The sequence below is a fragment of the Sminthopsis crassicaudata genome, chromosome 3 (genome assembly GCF_048593235.1).
Source record: "Sminthopsis crassicaudata isolate SCR6 chromosome 3, ASM4859323v1, whole genome shotgun sequence".
In the NCBI taxonomy this organism is placed as follows: Eukaryota; Metazoa; Chordata; class Mammalia; order Dasyuromorphia; family Dasyuridae; genus Sminthopsis; species Sminthopsis crassicaudata.
Window position 1 is genome coordinate 499,538,994 of NC_133619.1, and position 13,691 is coordinate 499,552,684.

Consider the following 13,691-nt stretch of genomic DNA (forward strand, 5'->3'; position numbering starts at 1 on the left):
GGATGACTCTGTTTAGGTATGTTGCAGAGCAGGAGTATATTATTATTGTGGTTATGTTGTACACGAACATTCCCTAAACGCTTTTTAAAAATGTATTTTGATAACTGTATTTCCGTAGCTGTATTTGATAAGTGAATTTCAATATAATTAGTTTCCTTTTTCATCTTCTCACAATACTCTGTGAGACAGGTATGATTATTATTTCTATTTTACAGACTGAAGTAAAAGGCTGAGTGAGGTTAAATTACGTACCTAGAGTCACCACACAAGTAGTAATCATCTGAGGTAGTATATGAATTCAGGTCTTCTTGCTTTCTTGATTCTAACTCATATTGGCTATCTGTTATGCCAGCTAGCTCAACCTTTCTGAGCCTTATGTACTTTTTAAAAGGAGATTATTAGACTAGAGTAGGGACTCTTAATCTAGTTTCATTAATGTGTGCTCTTAATAGACATTTCAACAATTACTTTTAAAAATATTCAGTTTCGGAGCCAAGATGGCGGAGAAGAAACACACGACTCAGTGAACGTCCTCACTCCCTCGCAACCAATTAGATAAATTAAGTCTCAAAATTAGCTCAGGACTGATAGATACCACAAGGACTGGAAGCACGACTTACCAGCTGAAGAGAATCTGGAGTTTCAACAGGAAAGGTCAGTTCTCAGGGGAGGAATAAGAGAGACCAGCACAGACGGTGGGGTAGGGACACACTGCGCCCATCGCGCTGGGAAGGGCTCTGGGATCAGAGAAGCCACTGAGGTAAAGGAATCTGGCACAGGCTGTTAGCTCTTCTCTGCTAATTATTTAGCAGTTCAGAAGAGAAAGCCAAAATATTTTAAAACTCAAATTAGATTTTCCCCGATCCGGGGGGTGACTCAGCAGAACTCTTGGCACCAGGGGGTGTGGCCTCAGCTACCTCCTGAGAATAGTTAAGAGATTGACAAGTGGGTGGATACGGCCCAAGGCAACACACACTGCCTAGCTTAGCTGGAGGGAGTGGAACTCAGCTCCAGGAAGTCCCAGAGAAGCGGAACCTTTGAACTAGGGACCGCGGTTTCTGGCAGACACTTCCAGTTTGAGCGCAGGGGCTTTTCATGTCACCTGCTGCAGACATCCACTCCTCACCCGGACACATAGGCTGGGCTTCTTGCTGTCTTCACTATTCTACGCCCTCGAAGCACAGTAGTGCTAATCACCTCTGAGGCACCTCCAGGGAGGGGGTGGGGAACTCTCTCCCAGAGCTCTATCTTAGCTCGCCGCTGCATCCATCCAGTCTGGGAGGAAGCTGGTAAAGAAGTAAATAATTTCCTACCGCAGGGACAGACCCCAAAACATTTTTTTAAGTATGAGCAAAAAAGCTAGAAAAACTATAGATTCCTTCTATACAGAGAAAGAGCGGGTATCCAACCCCGAGGAAGTTGACAGCAGAGAATCAGCAGACAACAACCTAAAGGGGAACGATTCCTGCCCCCCATCACATAACTCTCTCCTAGAAGAAGCTCTTAAAAAATTGAGGGAGATTGAAGAAAAATGGGGAAAGGAAAGGGAAATTATGATAGAGAATAACAACGTCCTGAAATTGGAGTTGGAAAAAATAAAGAATTCACAGGAGATGCAGGGAAACAAAATTAGTGAATTAGAAAAGGTTAAAAAAACACAGGAAAGTAGGATTTCTGAATTGGAAAAGATAAAAAAGTCTCAAGAAAATAGAATTTCTGAATTGGAAAAAGAAAATAATTCTCAAAAAAAAAAAATTAGGGAAATGGAAAAAAATTCAATAGAACAAAATAATTCATTTAAAAACGAAATTGGGCATTTACAAAAAGAACTAAAAACTGTGAAAGAAGAAAATAACTCCTTAAAAGTCAGGATGGAACAAATAGAAATGAATGATTCACAGAGAACCCAAGAATCAGTCAAACAAAACAAAAAAAATGAGAAGCTGGAGAACAACGTCAAATACTTACTGGGAAAATCTATAGACCTGGAAAATAGATCTAGGAGAGATAATCTGTGGATTATTGGACTTCCAGAAAACTATGACCAAAAAAAGAGCCTAGATTCTATTTTACAGGAAATTATCAAAGAGAACTGTCCAGAGATAATAGAAACAGAAGGGAAAGTAGATGTGGAAAGAATTCATCGAACTCCTTCTGAAATAGACCCTAAAAAAAGAACACCATGGAATATTGTGGCTAAGCTGCAGAATTACCACACAAAGGAGAAAATCCTGCAAGCAGCTAGAAAAAAACAATTTAAATACCAAGGTGCCACAATAAGGGTCACCCAAGATCTGGCTGCCTCCACATTAAAAGATAGAAGGGCCTGGAACCTGATATTCCGTAAGGCAAAAGATCAAGGACTGCAACCACGAATGAACTACCCAGCTAAGTTTAGCACCTTTTTCCATGGAAGAAGATGGTCATTCAATGAAACAGAGGAATTCTATATGTTTCTAAGAAAAAAACCAGACTTAAACAAAAAATTTGATCTACATCCACAAGACTGAAGAGAAACAGAAAAAGGTACACAGAACCCTTGAGAACTGTAACTCTGTTGTGGGTATATAAAAAGTACTCAAGGATAATTTGATTTTACTGATATAAAAGAAAAAAAGGGGGGTGTAGTAAAGGGAAGGAGGTCGGTTCAGAAAAAGGGGAAGGAATGATAAAAAGAGGGAAACTACATCCCAGGAAGAGGCATAGAAAATACACCATATCTGAGGGAACTTAGTGAGGGGGAGAATCATTGTGTGAATCTTACTCTCATCAGGAGAGGCTCAAAGAGTAAATAATTAACATATTTGTTTTTTAGAGAATTTTCTCTCACCTCATTAAAAGGGGGGAGAGGAAAAGGGAAAAGGAAAAGGAGAATAAGTGAAGGGACTTGGAGGGAGGGGGGGAGGGATCCTAAAAAAAAAAAAAAAGAGGGAGGGTTGCGTGTCACAAGGGGGGGTCTGTAAATTAAATATAGGGGAGGGGGATCAGGGGGGTCAAGGGAAAAAAGCATAATCTGGGGATAATACGATGGCAGGAAATACAGAATTAGTAATTTTAACTGTAAATGTAAATGGGATGAACGATCCCATCAAACGGAGACGGATAGCAGATTGGATCAAAAAGCAGAACCCTACAATATGTTGTTTACAGGAAACACACTTAAAGCAGGGAGATACATACAGAGTAAAGGTAAAAGGTTGGAACAGAGCCTATTATGCTTCAGGTAAAGCCAAAAAAGCAGGGGTAGCTATCCTTATCTCAGATCAAGCAAAAGCAGAAGTAGATCTCGTTAAAAAAGATAAGGAAGGAAACTATATCCTGCTGAAAGGTAGCATAAATAATGAAGCCATATCAATACTAAACATATATGCACCAAGTGGTATAGCATCTAACTTTCTAAAGGAAAAGTTAAGAGAACTGCAAGAAGAAATAGACAGTAAAACTATAATAGTGGGAGATCTCAACCTTGCACTCTCAGATTTAGACAAATCAAACCACAAAACAAACAAGAAAGAAATTAAAAAAGTAAATAGAACATTAGAAAAACTAGGTATGATAGACCTTTGGAGAAAACTGAATGGCAATAGGAAGGAATATACTTTCTTCTCAGCAGTTCATGGATCCTATACAAAAATTGACCATATATTAGGACATAAAGATCTCAAAATTAAATGTAGGAAGGCAGAAATAATAAATGCCTTCTTCTCAGATCACAATGCAATAAAAGCTACATTCAGTAAAAAGTTAGGGGTAAATAGACCAAAAAGTAATTGGAAACTGAATAATCTCATCTTAAAGAATGACAGGGTGAAAGAGCAAATTATAGAAACAATTAACAATTTCACCCAAGATAATGATAACGATGAGACATCATATCAAAATCTTTGGAATGCAGCTAAAGCAGTAATAAGGGGAAATTTTATATCTTTAGAGGCTTATTTGAAGAAAATTGAGAAAGAGAAGATTAACGAATTGGGCTTACAACTTAAAAGGCTAGAAAAAGACCAAATTAAAAACCCCCAACCAAAAATTAAACTCGAAATACAAAAATTAAAAGGAGAAATCAATAAAATTGAAAGTAAAAAAACTATTGAATTAATAAATAAAACCAAGAGTTGGTTTTATGAAAAAGCCAATAAAATAGATAAACCTTTGGTAAATTTGATCAAAAAAAAGAAAGAAGAAAATCAAATTGATAGTCTTACAAATGAAAAGGGGGATCTTTCCACCAATGAAGAGGAAATTAGAGAAATAATAAGGAGTTACTTTGCCCAACTTTATGCCAATAAATTTGATAACTTAAGTGAAATGGATGACTTTCTCCAAAATTATAGGCTCCCTAGATTAACAGAGGAGGAGATAAATTGCTTAAATAGTCCCATTTCAGAAAAAGAAATAGAACAAGCTATTAATCAACTCCCCAGGAAAAAATCCCCAGGGCCAGATGGATTCACATGTGAATTCTACCAAACATTTAAAGAACAATTAGCCCCAATGTTATATAAATTATTTGAAAAAATAGGGGATGAAGGAGTCCTACCAAACTCCTTTTATGACACAGACATGGTACTGATACCTAAACCTGGTAGATCGAAAACTGAGAAAGAAAATTATAGACCAATCTCCTTAATGAATATTGATGCTAAAATCTTAAATAAGATATTAGCAAAAAGACTTCAGAAAATCATCTCCAAGATAATACACTATGATCAAGTAGGATTTATTCCAGGAATGCAGGGCTGGTTTAATATTAGGAAAACTATTAGTATAATTGACCATATTAATAATCAAATTAATAAGAACCATATGATCATCTCAATAGATGCAGAAAAAGCATTTGACAAAATCCAACATCCATTCCTACTAAAAACTCTTGAGAGTATAGGAATAAATGGATTATTCCTTAGAATAATCAGGAGTATATATTTAAGACCGTCAGTAAGCATAATATGCAATAGAAATAAACTGCAACCTTTCCCAGTAAGATCAGGAGTGAAACAAGGTTGCCCACTATCACCATTACTATTCAATATAGTACTAGAAACGCTAGCCTCGGCAATAAGAGCCGAGAAAGAGATTCAAGGAATTAGAGTAGGAAATGAGGAAATTAAACTATCACTTTTTGCAGATGACATGATGGTATACTTAGAGAACCCCAAAGACTCTGCTAAAAAGCTACTAGAAATAATTCAAAATTTCAGCAAAGTGGCAGGATACAAAATAAATCCACATAAATCCTCGGCATTTTTATATATCACTAACAAAATGCAACAGCAAGAGATACAAAGAGAAATTCCATTCCAAACAAATGTTGAGAGTATAAAATATTTGGGAATCCATCTACCAAAGAAAAGTCAGGAATTATATGAGAAAAATTACAAAACACTTGCCACAAAAATAAAATCAGATTTAAATAATTGGAAAGACATTCAGTGCTCTTGGATAGGCCGAGCGAATATAATAAAGATGACAATACTCCCCAAACTAATCTATTTATTTAGTGCTATACCAATCAGACTCCCAAGAAACTATTTTAATGACCTAGAAAAAATAACAACAAAATTCATATGGAAGAATAAAAGGTCAAGAATTGCAAGGGAACTAATGAAAAAAAACTCAGAGGAAGGTGGTCTAAGTGTACCTGATCTAAAGCTATATTATATAGCAGCAGTCACCAAAACCATTTGGTATTGGCTACGAAATAGACCGGTAGATCAGTGGAACAGATTATATATATATATGAATTATATATATATATATATATATATATATATTCATATATATATATATATGAATATATATATATATATATATATAATTCATATATATATATGAATTATGCATTAATTTTAAAGAAATGCAATTTAATTACTTTTGAAGGCATATAATGTAATGCCTTCTTAATGAAAACATAAGACATATTTGTCATTAGCAACATCTATCTGCTTCCAGATAATTAATGTGCACATATTCCTAAAAACAGATTGTAATTTTTATAGGCAGAGACCTTCTAGTTTAATAGTTAGAGAAAGGGTTATAGGGGGTCAGGACAACTCCAAAATGATTATATTTTAGCTTGTGCTGCCATTCAGTTGTTTCATATCTGTGAGACTTTTCTGCTCAATCCATTTTTATGTTCATTAAATAGTATATCCTAGATTTATTTTTCTCTTTAACAAAATTTAAATATTAAAACATCACAACCTTCAATTACCTTTAAATATTTAAAATGACAGTGTACACAATGAAGAATTCTGTGTTGTTCGATTCTCTTGTCATGCATATTTCTAATATTTTAATATCTTTTTTTTCCTTTTTCCTTTCTTTAAGTATTTCCTCTTTTATTCTGTTTCAAGAATAGAATATGTTCCTTTGGGAATGTTTTCCCCTTCCATTTATAGCATTGTTATGAATTTAGTCATATAAAGAACAAGAAGAAAATTAACTTTATGTTTATATCAAATAAGCTTTGTATAGAATTAAATTATTTTCATACTATATTTCTTTTGAATCTCCCACTGAGTCTAGCATCAAGGCAGGTATATTGCAGGCATGCAATAAATATTTGTTGAATTGATGGCTTATTCACAGTTGAAAGAAATTTGTCTGATGTATCTTGTCCTTTTCACCAAGATTGCACATTATAAAGAATGTTCTTCCCATCAGTCCTATTGACAATATAAATAAACACAGTTCTCAAGTGTCTATAGACAGCTGAGCCAAACAAGAGACTCCAGGGAGACAAAAGAGAATATAGTTAGCCCCATTCTTATTTGCCCACTTCACAGGAATGTCTCTCAGGCCAGTGTTGCTATATGTGAACAGTATGGAGGGTGGGGTACGAAAGGAGAGAATTAATAAGTTGAAGGACCTTAGGAAAGCTTCATTTCATGTTTGGACCTCTGACTCCTCGTCTATAAAACCCTTACCCAATATTAAAATTGGAAGAAAGAATAGAGATTCAATATTTTAGTGAATGAAACCATGATGTTGAAAAGTGAAAAAGAATTTAGGATAGATGACCTTAAATTCCTTTTTATGGCTTCTAAAAAACATTCTGATTCTATGTGTCTAAGAATAATCAGGTGGGAATTATTGTCACCATCTCTATAATCCATATGGTTCTTGAAGGGTTAATGCTCTAAGCAATATTTTCCCCTGTGCCTTTTTTTTTTTCTCTCTGATAACTCAGAAATGGTTGGATTAAGGATGTCAAACTTGGCCTTTAGTTAATCCTCAGTGAAGTGGCAGAATTAAGTTTGAAGGGAAAAAATGGTTAAAAGATAAAGAAGTTCTGAGGGATTGTGAGGAACAGACAGTTCTGATTCCATGAAGCACATCAGGACTCCAAAATCTACCAGATAACAGATCTCCCTTTTCTCAAACCCCCTTACCCTATTCATATGTTTTTTTTTTTATTTTTTCCTTTTGTCTTTGTCTTTTTTTTTTCCTTTTAGTTACTGATTTTGTCCCAGCTTATCTCCTGAAGAAATTAGTTTATGGGAAAACTCTGACAGGCTTTCATATATTCAGTCCTCCATCTGCTGAATCTCCTTCTGTTCAGAGTTGCTTGTTGGCTCACGTTTGGTCACCCCCTCCTCTGAGAAGCATATAATCCTTCCTGATTTCTTATCTAGTGCCTACACCCATCATGTTGCAGTAGTGTCACTATGGATCACCCAGTGGTTTTCAGACAGCCAGGCACCCTCCATCTACTATTTCAGACCAATTTACCTCATTGTCAAGATGATACTCATAGCTTCTTGACTAGTTCCTCTGCCTCCATTCTCTACATTTTGCAGTTCTTTTCTGTGTCCATGGCTTATTTTACAATGCAACGCCCTGTCTCTGTGACCCTTTTCTTTCTATACAGAATAAGCTCAAACATCCAGTGTGCTCTTTATGCACAGGAGAAAATCCACTCTTCAGTTTGTCATTCAAAATCCTCCACAACCTGATTCTGATCTACTTTTTCCATCAAATCTACCTTCTATTCCTTAATGAGAACTCTTCACCTCAGAATGCACTGCACACCCCTGCCCTCATCCTTTCCTCACTCACCCAAACACCTATAATCTATAGATGCTTGCAATGAAATACCATATACTCCTCTAACACTGACTCTGCTTCCTACTGGCCTTTTATTCTCTGATTAAGACACAGAGAAAAATTTGCATATGGAAATATTTAAAATATCAATAACTTCCACATTCAACACTGTTATAAAATGTTATTGTGGACTACCTCCTAGAATCTCTGTGACACTCAGAGAAATTAAGTTTTGAAGTACAAGGATTTAACTTCCTGTTTTATCCATTATTTTAACAAAGGTATTGCTTTTGTATATCTTACCCCATTTTACTCTCTCTTTTTCTTTTCCTGCTGTATTTTAGTCTTTAAAAATGTGATGTCTTTAATAAGTCTCAAAACTATGATTTTCATGAGAAAATGAATTAGATGTTGTACTCTTGGATGAAGCAGCCTTGTGTGATAGAAATCAATTAGTTTTTTGTTGTTGTTGTTGTTGTTGTTTTTAATCCTGAGACTTAATCTTAAATCCCACCCTTTATCATAAACCATTTCCATTTTTAAGGTCATATTACACAATTTCTAGTTCTTCTTACTATTAGAGGTGTTGGCTGCTCTTGGGGACAAAAACATCCCTTCTTTTAAATGGAATTCTGCTCATACCAGTGTACAACCCTTTCTTAGAGAAAGTGTTCTCTCAATGTGCAAATCCACTTGGACAAAACGCATAATAAAGTTCCTGTCTCAGAATAGGTATACATGTTTTCTCATGTAGTCTATATTCACTTTAGCTGCTTCTTGCTGCAGACATATGTATGCCTAAAGTCAGGAAGACCTGAGTTTAAATTCAGTCTTTGACATTCTAATTACATGACCTAGACAAGTCACTTGTCCTGAGGCAGAATTTGCACGCTAATTTCCTCAACTGTAAAATGGAACTAACAATAGCTTCTATTTTTCAGGGTTGTTGTGAGGATTAAATGCAATCATTTTTGTAAAGCATTTAGTACAATGCTTGGTACATAGTGGGCACTTAATAAATATAATAATATAAATATTATATACATATAATAAATAAAGTAATAAGCATTTATTCCTTTTCCCTCCCTCATAAAGAAATGAAGTGAGATTCCACTTCAATCTTTACCTCTTCAATACAATTACTCTATTCATCCTCTATCTTTACCCTCTTGTTGAGAAACTCTACAGAGTGCCCCAAAAGTCTCAGAGTTTTAAGCATCATAAGCCCCATAGTGTCTCTAAGTGACTAAGCTATTAAAACTTAAATAAATTAATAGCTTAAGTTAATAGTTTAAAATGGCATTGAAACTTTTGGGATTACTTGTCCTAACCCTTCCTCTATTCCCCTCTATATCTGATCTCTTTTCATGCACCTTTGCAGTATCATTCCACTCATAAAAGCTATTTATTCAAGGTATCAAGAGAAAATTAATTCAACTCTCCATTTTTTTCTTCTCCCAATTATTTAAATTTCCCTTCAATTTTAAATTATTTGGTACTTTTGTTCTCTCGATAATCCTTCCTATTTATTCTCTCTCCCCACTGATGAATCTCTTTTCAAGTAATAACCTATAAAAAAGAAGATAATTGAAATTATTTCTTAAATATTTTCTTATAATTATACTTATTTATCTTTATTGCATTTATGTTATTTGAAGTGCATCCAAGTCAAATAAACTGTCCATCTCTTTGCTTTTTTTTTTCTTTTCCTGTCAAGAATACCTCAAACATTTTTCTTTTCTTGAACATTGTTTTACTAATGATGATAATGATTAAGCTCAGGTTCTAAAGAAGTATAAGCCTTTTTGCTTTTTGAAATAACATATTCCTTTATCTCCAGTAATTTCTCTCAAATGCAAAATAATTCTGTGCTACTTAAATTGTCTTTATGAAGGTTTTTCTCCTTATTTTTGAAAATTTTCAAGCTTTGAATTCTCTTAATTGATGTGCTATTGTCTATAATCAAAAGTTCAGGAAAGTTGTTTCATATTTTTACTGAATTTTGGCATTTTAGTGGGTTAACCTTTTTATTATTTTATTTATGAAGACCTTGATTCTTGAATTATTTCTGCAAATTCTCTGTTCAAAATTATTGTTTGGTCTTTCTATGATACTTAACTTTGTGACCCTCAGCTTTTCTTCTGCCAAATAGTCCTCTACTTCAATATTTTAGTATTTTAGTATTTTAGCATGACAAATGCGTTATTGTTTTACTCAAAGAAACTAGGGAGATTATCTGTCTTGTATTCAATTTTCCTCACTCTAATATTATATGTGTGTGTGTGTGTGTGTGTGTGTGTGTGTGTGTGTGTGTGTGTGTGTGTGTGTATCATTGAAAACACTGCTTTCTGGCCTAAATTCAATCCCAAAAAAAAAATTAGTTATGTTTTTTCCTACTGAACTGTTCTGGAATTTTTGTCACTATTACATGATCTCAGGGAGTTCAGAATGTTCCCTTTTTAGTTAGTAATATTTTTTTCCATTTTCCTTCCTATTATAATACTTGTTCAAAGTCCTTTAGGTTCTCTTAGATTTCACTTCTTTCCCTTTTCTATTGGTCTCTTCTGCTGGTTTGCTTGTGAGCTAGATTTTTGTTGAGGCTCGCTCTCTCTGTCTGTGTGTGTACGTGTGTGTGTGTGTGTGTGTGTGTGTGTGTGTGTGTGTGTGTGTTTCTGTCTGTCTCTCTGTCTGTCTGTCTGTCTGTCTGTCTCTCTCTCTCTCTGACTCTGCTTCCCTCCTTTTCTCTTTCTCCCACTATCCCTTCCTCTCCTTTTTCTCTCTCCTCCCTTCTTTCTCTCTTCCCTTCATTTCTCCCCTATCCCTCCCTTCCTTTTCAAAAACAAAGTATAAACAAGGGTCCTATCATCTTACTTTGTTAAATTGACTATAATTATTCTATAGCTGACATGATTCTTTCTTGAGGTTTAAGGGTTAAAGAATATTGAAGAAAACTATTTTGCTGTCTTGTTGATTTTTGATTGTACATTTTTAAAATGATGTCATTTTCTCTGATACCCTAAAGTCTCTTATTTGTTATATGCTGTAGCCTGCTCTTACTTCCCATGCACATCTCCATTCCATTTTGAGTGATACTGATTTTTTATTCTTCACTACAGTGTTCCATGACCCATAGCCATTCAATAATATTAATAGAATATAAGAATTACAAAGTTTGCCCAGTGTTTCAAGAAGAATTTGGAAATCAAGGTCTGGCTCAAGTCCTACTTTCTCTATAAAAAAAAAAAAAAGCTTTAATTATTTTAATGGAGGCAGGTTAGGATAGTGGGAAAAGATTTGGGAGATAGATTCTTAATTATGTCACTTACTAAATCTGGGACCATCATCTCTCTGAACCTGCAAAGTGAAAAAAAAATAGCATTCTTAATTATCTCACAAGGTAATTATGAGTAAAGCACTTGGTAAAGTTTTTTTTTGTTTTGTTTTGTTTTGTTTTGTTTTGTTTTTTTGCCAATTTTGAACTTTTAGTATGCTTTCTGCCTATGTTATTTATGTTGGCAAATAATCATTTGTGATCATGTACTCTTAGTTAGATGTTTATACTTGTATTTCTTATCTCCTCAACTACCTTGTAAGCTCTGTAAAAAGAATGGATTATCCCTAGATCATGTCAAGGGACTTTTTTGGTACAAACAATTTATAATTCTATGATTCCTCAGGTTATTGCTACATTGAGTCATGCATAACTCTACATGATCCCATGGACAAGTCCATGTTTTTGTTTGTTGTTGTTGTTGTTGTTGTTGTTTTGAGGTTTGTTTTCTTGGCAAAGATGCTAAAATGGTTTATTTCTCCAGTGTGTTCATACAGAAACTAGCTAAGTCATTCATGGTTGATTTTGTACAAATATTACTGTATACAATGTTTTCCTGATTCTGCTTACTTCACTTTGCATCAATTAGTAATGTCTTTCAAGATTTTTCTGAAATCAACCTATTCATCATTTCTTATAGCAAAATAGTATTCCATTAGAATCATAAACCACAACCATTTCCCAATTAATTGGTATTCCCTCAATTTCCAATTCTTTGAACACCACATAAAGAGCTATAAGTATTTTTGTACAAATAGATATTTTTGCCATTTTTCATCTCTTTGAGATACAAACCTTGTAGTCATATTGATAGATCAAATGGTATGCACAATTTGATCATTCTTTGAGCATAGTTCCAAATTGCTCTCTAGAACAATTGGATCATTTTATAAAGCCATTAACAATGTATCAGTGAATTAATTTTTAACATCCCTTCTAACATGTCATATTTTTCATATTAGCCAATATGATAGGTGAGAGGTGGGATTCCTTAGACATTTTTAAATCTTCATTTCTTTAATCAAGTGATTTAGAGTATTTTTCCATATGCCTATAGATAGCTTTAATTTTTTTTTCACCTGAAAACTATCCGTTCATATCCTTTGATCATTTTCCAATTGAGGAATGACATCTATTCTTATAAATCTTATATATAGATATATACATATATATGTACTTGTATATGTATGTATACATATATATAAATCTTATAAATTCTTATATTCTTCTATGTATTTGAAAATTGAGATCTTTATCAAAGATATTTGTTGTAAAAAAAATTTCCCACTTTCTGCTTTACTTCTAATCTTGCTTGCATTGATTTTGTTTCTGCAAAAAAAAATCATAAATTATTTCCTTTTCTACTGGTCTAACAAATAAAACATTTGTTGCTCTCCTAATTTGCTTATGTATTACCCTTTATACTTAAATATACCCATTTTGATCTTATTTTTGAATGCAGTGTAAGATGTTTCTATAGGTAATTTTTGCCATACTGTTTTCTAATTTTCCCAGCAGTTTTTATCTTATAGTGAGTTCTTGCCCCAAAGCTAAGATCTTTGGGTTTATCAAACACTAGAAACTTCTAAGGTCATTTAATAATATATCTTGTGTACTTAATCTATTCTACTGACCCAGCACTCTACTTCTTAGCCAGTACCAGATAGTTTTGATGATTCCTGCTTTATGGTTTGACATCTGATACAACTAGGTTACTTTCCTTCACATTTGTTATCATTAATTCCCTTAATATTTTTGACCTTTTGTTTTTCTAGAATTTTGTTATAATTTTTTCCTAGCTGTATGAAATATTTTGTCAGTTTTATTTGTATAGCACTGAATAAGTAAAATTATTTAGATAGATTGGTTCAACTTTCCCATGAGCAATTAATATTTTTTCCAATTATTTAAATCTAACTTTATTTCTGTGAAAAGTGTTTTGTAATTGTGTCCATATGCTTCCCAGGTTTCTTTTTGGCAAGTAGACTCCTAAGCATTTTATATTATCTACTATTATTTTAAAAGAAATTTCACTATTGCTTGCTGCTGGACTTTGTTAGTAGTATATAGAAAAGCTCATGATTTATGTGAATTTATCCTGCAGCTTTGCTAGTCCTTCCTTATTTCCACTAAAATTTTAGTTAATTCTTTAGATTCTCTAAATACACCATCATCTCATCTTCAAAGAGTGATAGTTTTGTTTCCTCATTTCTCATTCTTTTCTATCCCCATTCAATTTTCTCTAGTGGTCTATCATATTTAACTTTTCTAAAATTGTATTTACCATCTTAATGTCTAAGTTTTTTAGATT